Source organism: Bos indicus, chromosome 2, assembly GCF_029378745.1.
Source record: "Bos indicus isolate NIAB-ARS_2022 breed Sahiwal x Tharparkar chromosome 2, NIAB-ARS_B.indTharparkar_mat_pri_1.0, whole genome shotgun sequence".
Classification (NCBI taxonomy): Eukaryota; Metazoa; Chordata; class Mammalia; order Artiodactyla; family Bovidae; genus Bos; species Bos indicus.
In genome coordinates this window covers 26,742,343-26,751,107 of record NC_091761.1, presented here as the reverse complement: position 1 = coordinate 26,751,107, position 8,765 = coordinate 26,742,343, and the positions used below count along the sequence as shown (strand labels likewise).

At 36.9% G+C, this 8,765-nt stretch overlaps 1 non-coding gene across 1 annotated transcript; it reads left to right on the top strand.

The window, feature by feature from the left end:
* Positions 1 to 3,447: 3,447 nt before the first annotated feature.
* On the top strand, positions 3,448 to 3,519 carry TRNAR-UCU (transfer RNA arginine (anticodon UCU)). The gene has a single exon. It is a non-coding gene; the product is annotated as a tRNA-Arg (tRNA).
* The last annotated feature ends 5,246 nt before the right edge of the window (positions 3,520 to 8,765 follow it).

Here is an 8,765-nt window from a genome sequence, read left to right as displayed (position 1 = left end):
GGAGTGGGGTGCCATCGCCTTCTCCGTGTATTACGCTGCTGCTGCTGCTGCTGCTAAATCGCTTCAGTTGTGTCCGACTCTGTTCGACCCCAGAGACGGCAGCCCACCAGGCTCCCCCATCCCTGGGATTCTCCAGGCAAGAACACTGGAGTGGGTTGCCATTTCCTTCTCCAGTGCATGAAAATGAAAAGTGAAAGTGAAGTCGCTCAGTCGTGTCTGACTTGTAGCGACCCCATGGACTGCAGCCTACCAGGGTCCTCTGTCCATGGGATTTTCCAGGCAAGAGAACTGGAGTGGGGTGCCATTGCCTTCTCTGTGTATTACACTAGACGATCCCAACTCAAACCTCCAAGGTAGGTCTCCTAAGTGGGCATGAAATAGTGACTGTTAACTTTCTTATAATCTCAACTGAAAGGAACCTGATAGTTATCCAAGTTCAGAGATAATCTGAAGAAAGAGGTTGACGATAAACTTAGAAAACAGCAGGAGACTTAGGTTCAATCCCTGGCCAGGGAGGATCCCACACGCCGTGGAATAACTAAGCCCCTCTGCCACAACTACTGAGCCTATGCTCTGGAGCCTGAGAGCCACAACAAGAGAAGCCACCACAATGAGAAGCCCCCATACAGTAACAACGAGTAGCCCCCATCACCACAACTGGAGAAGGCCCATATGCAGCAATGAAGATTTAGCACAGCCAAAAATAAATAAACATTGCTCAATGGCATGATGAAATAGCAGCTGCTGTGGTCACTACATTCAAATCTTCCTATTATGAATTAAATAGTTCTCTGAAATACATTCCCAAACATGGATTCAATTAAAATACAGTTTTGAAAAGATAACCAAGGATGTACTGTGTAGCACAAGAAACTATACTAAATATCTTATAATAACCTATAATGGGAAAGAATCTCATGAGCTGAATACCTAAAACTAACACAACATTGTATATCAACTATGAAAGTGAAAGTTGCTCGGTTGTGTCTGACTCTTTGTGACCCCATGGACTTTACAGTCCATGGAATTCTCCAGGCAAGAATACTGGAGTGGGAAGCCTTTCCATTCTCCAGGGAATCTTCCCAAAGCAGGGATTGAACCCAGGTCTCCTGCATTGCAGGTGGATTCTTTACCAGCTGAGCCACAAGGGAAGCCCAACTAACACAACACTGTAAACCAACTAGACAGTGAGAGAGGAATTTTTTATAAATTAATCCCAGTTTATTCTGGGAACCTGGTTATTTCTGACTTTTGATTAGGAATGGACAGTGCTGAAGAGTCAAAAGTCATTAATATTGTCAATAATAAGTGTTTGGTGTGAGCTGGTAAGGAACACAGAGCTCCAATCCCTCCCTCACTAAGCTGTTTCCACTCAGCTTAGATTGTGGCCTCATACACAGCTCATCATCCACCTGACTCTCACTCCATTAGAAGGCAGACATTAAAAACCAGTGACTCACAGAGAAAGGAATGAGTAAGGAGCTAAAACCATAAATAGAATCCTATTATGACTGCTCCTCTTTTAAATATATCTTTGAAGAGAGTGAGTGAGACAGTGAATGAATTTAAATACATGTGAATTTGAGCAACAAAATAAATCTCTACAGGATTGAGTTATACTCCAAAGAATAAATTAAATAGCCATGTGTCCATATTGACACATATAAATTATTGACTAAACAAATAAATGGAATAGAAGGGAAGTCTTTCTTACAGAATTCCAAATAATATATTTAGATACTTCCTCTTCCAGGATAGGAGCTTCCCTGGTGGCTCAGTCAGTAAAGAATCTGCCTGCAATGCTGGAGACCGAGGTTCGATCCCTGGGTTGGGAAGATCCTCTGGAGAAGGAAATGGCAACCCACTCCAGTATTCTTGGCTGGAGAATTCCATGGACAGAGAAGCTTGGCAGGCTACAGCCCATGGGATCATAAAGAGTCAGACATGACTGAGCAACTAACAACGCTTTCCTCCAGGATATGGACCTTACTTCTCTTTCCCTTAAGTGTAGGCTGGACTTAGCAACTCACTTCTAAAGAAGACAGTGTGGAAAAATAGTAACTTTGCTGTGGAGAAACCTGGGGCAGACACCACCTTAACTAGTGATCAAGGTTGATATTACCAGTAATAAGTCAGGTTGATATCTGTATTACCTCTGATTTGATACCTACACACAGAACAATATATGCAGTATGACCCCTTCTCTTTATCTATATACTTGCCTCAGTTTAGGGATATGTATGTGTAAGAATATTCAGGAACATATAGAAGAGTTTTGGGAGGAAATAGACCAAACTATTAACAATGGTTTCTTTGGGAACGAAAAGTGCTATTGGAAGAAAAGGGACAGATGAAGGAGTATTTTTACTCTTCATTCTATACCTTTCTGTATTGTTTTATGATTTTGCAGCAATCATTTTTGTCATTTTTACTAATTAAAAGAAATAGAATGTTCTCAAAGAAAGAGTGTGAGTTCTGTGGAGGAGTTTGTAACTTTTTACTCTATTATCTCCTGTTTCCCACTAAGTATGAAGAAATTCTCTCATAAAGGATCTTTTGAAGATCTTTCCTGGTTAGTCATTCTTTACTTTCAGTTATTTTCAAAACACCTGACTCCCACCAACACACTTTAATGGTACTTTTAAATCTGAGTGTTCATTTCACAAGTATAAATTTTAATGTTTTTTCTACCAGGGATATTAAGGCTTAGTTAGGCAGCAAGTGCCTATGTCTAAACTATTCCACAGGCCTCTTTTGGCAAATCCAGGATGAGGCATTGATATATATCAGATGTTGAAGTACCTAAGATCTAAATAATGTCAAATGAAAGAAAAATGAACTATAAATGACACATTGTTATATGTGATTATATAACATCAAAGTCTCTCGATGTCAAGATGGTAAAGTGTGAATTTATATTTCCCTCTAATGACATATAGTGGAGAAGGCAATGGCACCCCACTCCAGTACTCTTGCCTGGAAAATCCCATGGACAGAGGAGCCTGGTGGGCTGCAGTCCATGGGGTTGCTACAAGTCGAACACGACTGAGAGACTTCACTTTCACTTTTCACTTTCATGCATTGGAGAAGGAAATGGCAACCCACTCCAGTGTTCTTGCCTGGAGAATCCCAGAGATGGGGGAGCCTGGTGGGCTGCCATCTATGGGGTCGCACAGAGTCGGATACGACTGAAGCGACTTAGCAGTGTCATATAGATAGAATTTTTGGCTATCTTTTTTCACAAGCTGAATAAATATGTTAATTAACTGAAAAATAATACTGCACTGAATGCAAGATAGTGTTATATGGCAAATGTTATTGGAAAAGATAAATACAAACTCCCAGGGCACTCGCAAGTTGTCCAAGTCCTAATCTTTGCCCATCCCCAGCTGATGCAAGCAGCAAGTATGTGAATAAGAGAATACATGCCTTACAGACCAGGGGAGTTCCCTGGTGGTCTAGTGGTTAGGACTTGGCACTTCTACTGCCATGGCCCAGATTCAATCCCTGGTCATGGAACTGAGACCCTGCAAGCCATGTGGGGCAGCCAAGTAAGGGAAAAAAACAAGCAAACGTCTTACAGACCAAAGAATCACTGCAGCTAGAATATGAAACCTATGAGAATAACTATAAGGGGAAAGAACATTCTACCTCTTCATTGAATCTCCAAGATATCATTATATTCATATATGAAAATAGGTATTAATCTATATGAACCTCAGATGTCAGCCGTATCACCTTGCCTATAACATTGAGATAAGAGTGGCTAAAACATTACTCCAGATTTTCTGCAATATCCAACCGTGTACCCAAGATGTCTGATATCCCAGAGGGATATCTTCTCACAGTTACCAACAGCTCCAAGCTTTGGCTTTCCTTGAACTAAGTGGTTCAGATTATGCATTGTTGTATCTGAACAACTCCCTGTCCCTGTTCTGAACCATGAAATTTAGCACCACTTTCTAATTTCTACAAGGGAGAAAACATTCCCACAAAGGCTTTGTGTTTTAATAGCTTTTCCTTAAAGTTTTCGGAGATGAATGGTGTTATTCTACAGGTAACTTAAAATACAGAGTTAGATGTCCATAACATTCAAATGACCTTCTGCCATTATACTAAAATTGCCACTTCCACTTCAGCCTACCTCCAGGCCTCACTCCTTCTCGCCCTCATTTTCCTCCTCCCCTCACATTATGAGCATTCTAAAAGTATATAACCTGACAGCCTCTGGAAAATATTTTTAGTACTATTTGCTTTTTTATTAGTACAGATAATATTATAGCTGTTAAAATGGATTTTCTAAACTTTACTAGTTATGTTACAATCAGTAGATAATAGAAATTCTAAGAAATAGGCAATAACTATTTTCTTCTTTCTATAACCTCTTTAATCTTTAAAATTTAACCCAGTGGTTAATGTACTGTAAATAGTTCAATATCATCAGATTGTTTTGGTATTTTGGATTTGCATGAAAGAACAATAATGATTAAATCCATTCCATTCATAATGTTTATGTTTAATGCTGTGAGGAGTTGCAATTTTATCAGCCCATTGAGCACTGAACCTCAATTTGAGTATATAAATCATACTGTAAAACAAAATAATACCCTTCTAAATGTGTTGCTATGTACTATTAATGACATGTTATTAAAATAATTTTGGGCATCATAGTAGATTTACTTTGTAGGTATGAGTTTAAATTGTTTGTAAAATGTTTTATAAAAATGACTAATAATGAAATATAAATAATTACATTTTCTTTGTCCTTTTTTATACAGAAGATACACAGGAGGCATGATGTAGATCAACTTAGATCAAGGCCATACAATGTGTTGAGTGTAGTGGATATTATGATAATATAATATACATATAAATGACTGACTTACTGTTGGTACGGTTTTTGTCACAGAAATGTCAATCATTTTGTCAATGATGCTCAACATGCAAAAGCTTGCACATTTTTTAGTGGAGGTTTGAAGTAATATATATACGAATTCAGGAGTATAACTTGATAGTCTAATAGATTTAGCTTAGGGAGGTGGGTCTATCCATGCAGAGAACAGCATAAAGAAAATCATGGAAAAAAAAAGAAAAGCGTGAACACATATTGGGAATCAAGAATTCAATAGTTCAGAATTCCTAACCATTGGCAAATAACACAATATAACATTAGAGTTCTGGGGTAATCTGGCATTATAGCAATAATGATACTGAAGTCTTTTAAAGGTTAGGGAAGAGACACTGAAGTAAGGTAAATGTAACCAGAGTGATTCACTTAGGAGTCATCGGTTTGTTTCTAATTTGACCAGATTGGAGACCAGCGGAGCTGTTGTCTTTGAGAAGAAAAGTGATCTGATTCCTCCCATGACTACCATCAAAATACAGGGGCCAAAGCTATTACAAAGACATCTAGGCATCTTAGTAGGAAGACATGAGGTGATGGGTACATAGCCTTCCTCTTACGCCCCACTACCCTTTGCTGTCCCCCCCAAAACTGGGATTCACCTACTTCACATAATCCACTGCCAAACTCATATATAAAATATCAACTCAATCCAATCGAGCAAGAATGCTTATATTTTGGATGTGATACCTTAAGAAAATGAACTTTGTTTGAGGATAGCATACTATTCCTAATGGCATAGATTAATTGCTCATGAGCCTAGTCACAAATTGAGAATTTTTGTGTTTCATTCAGTTACATGAGCAGCATTAACCTTTACAGTGACAGAAGAAAACATCATTTAATAATGCATTCTTTATGATGCCTAGGAAAACATCCTACAGAACATCTTGTATATAAGCCATAATGTTTCACTTTATTTTGCATAAGCTTGAAATCTAAAGTGGACTCCATAACTTCTTTATGATAAGAAAATCCTTGCTCAACAAAGAACAAAGGAGTCCATAAACTCAACATTTCAGTATACAGATTAAATATTTTAAAATAAAATGTTATACAGTAACATTAAAACTCTCTTATAGGTCCTCTATATTTTAAAGTAAATTATAATAAACACTGCTCAGGAACTTGTGACATGTATCTAATAACTGTCTTCACACAGAAGTTAAAGAATAAGTCAGAGTTAAGGAATAAATCAAACACTTGAATTAGGACCAATATAATTATTCCTCTCCTTAAAGGTTATTTGCTTAAGATCAATTTTCTAGTAGCTGTACTTGGAAAGTTGTTGCTAAGTGCAATAATTTTGTTTCAAGATAGGAATATATTTCAATAACATCGATTGCTATTTAACTGAACAAAGAGTAAAATATTTGCACTGAAGCATATCTTTATGCTATATAAAATCTAGATTTTAGATTTTTTTAATCTTAAGATTATAAAATATATTTTGGCTTAGTGAATATCTTCCTAATAAGTTGTGTCTTCTTTACAAAAGAAAAGACAACATCTCAGGGCATCTAAAATACTGTAGATATTCAATGAAGATGAAAGCTGACACCTTAGAGCAGCAGTGCCCATCCTATTTGGCCCCAGGGACCAGTTTTGTGGAAAACAATTTTTCCATGGATCAGGAGTGCGGGAAGGTTTCAGGATGATTCAACCACATTGCATTTATCGTGCACTTTATTTCTATCACTGTTACTTCAGTTCTACCTCAGATCATCAGACTTTAGATCCTGAAGGTTGGGTATCCCTGCCTTAGAGGAAAATTTCTTTTTATTACCCGTGAACTTTCAACATTAATAAAGGCAATCATTTTTAAAAGGAGATGGGTGGAGTAGGGAGAAGAGATGACTCACTGACATAAGGATAACAACTAGTTTTTTATTCTTGTTTTGACTCTTCTGTGCTCCTTTGCTATCTAGACTATTCATTGTTTCACTAGGCTCTAATGTTACATATTTCCCTCCTAAGGCCTTAATTTTGTTTCTAGGTTAAGAATAAATAGGTGTTTTTGTTTTTTTTTTAATAGGTGTTTTTAAAAGAAGTAGGGAGGCAAGAGTAGTCCAACAAATGGTGCTAGATACTACCCAAGGCAATCTACAGATTCAGTGCAATCCATATCAAAATAACAATGACATTTTACACAGAACTAGAACAAATAATTTTAAAATTTGTATGGAAACATGAAAGACACTGAATAACCAAAACAATCTTGAGAAAGAACAACAGAGTTGGAAAAATCACACTCCCTGACTTCAGACTATACTACAAAGCTACAGTTATCAAAACAGTATGGTACTATCATAAAAAACAGACACATAGATCAATGGAACAGAATAGAGAGCCCAAAGTAAACTCACACTGTGGCCAATTAATCTATAACAAAGAAGCAAGACTATACAATGGAGAAACAGAAGTCTCTTCAATAAGTAGCACTGGGAAAACTGGACAGCTGCATGTAAAAGAATGAAACTAGAACATTCTCTAACACCATATACAAAAATAAACTCAAAATGGATTAAAGATCTAAATTTAAGACCAAAAACAATAAAACTCCTAGAGAAAAAGACAGTATACTGATTGACATAAATCATAGCAATATTTCTGTGAATCTGTCTCCTAAAGCAAAAATAAACAAATGGGACCTAATTAGACTTAAAAGCTCATGCACAGTAAAGGAAACCATCAAAAAAACAAAAAGACAACATATGAAATGGGAGAAAATATTTTCAGAGATATAACCAATAAGAAGTTAATATCTATATCTATCTATATCTATATCTATCTATATCTATGTCTATCTATATCTATATATTTTTTAACCAAAACAAAAATAATGAAAAAAAAATCTGCTGTGATAGAAAGCAAACAACTTGTTTCCAGGACTTGAAGTTGATTTCAAAAGGGCAAGAAAAAACTTTTTGGGGTGATGGAAATGGTCTGTAGCTTCATAATGGAAATGGTTACACGGATGCATACACTTGTCAAAATTCATCAAAGAGTACACTTAAAATAGGTAGATTTTATTATATGTAAATCATATCTCAATAAAATTGATTTAAAAAGTAAAAACACACACACAAAAATACTTTACTTATGAAGGCAGGAGAAAAAAAGAGTCTGGGAAACAAAGAATATGAAGGTCCAGTTAAAAGGGCCAAAAAATAGTCATTTCAACCTTCATTTCAAAGGTCCTACTGAGATGTCAGTGTATTAATTTAATAGTGCTATAATAAACTGTCACCACCTTAGATGTTTAAAACAATACAAACTTAATGTTTCACAGTGTTTTCTGTGAGTCAAGAGTCTTGGCAGAGTTATTTCTCAGAGTCTTACCTGAAATCAAGATGTTAGCAGGGATGTGATCTCATCTGAGGTTTGGGGACCTCTTCTGGGCTTATTCAGGTTCCTTGGCAGAATTGGTTCCTTGTGGGTGGATGACAGGAGTTACTGTTGTCTTGCTGGCTCTTAGCTCTTAAAGGTTGCCCTCAGTTCCTAGCTATGTAGATCTATCCACAACTTGGAGACTATTTCATTAAAGCCATCAAGAAAATCTAGTTTCAGGGCTCACCTGATAAGTTCAGGCCCACCAAGGATAGTCTCCCTTTTTCCTAATTCAAAGGGCATTAATTGCATCTGCAAAACGCCTTCATCTTTGCTACACCACACAGTCTAACCATAGAACTGATATCCTTTCATATTCATAGGTTCTTCCACACTCAAGGGGGAGGGATTACATAAGGTATGTATACCAGGAGTGGGAATCTTAGAGGCCACTTGGGACTATGCCTACGGCCCTCAACAATTCATGCCTCTCCCAAAGGAAAACAAAAGACAACAACAACAAAAAATGTTC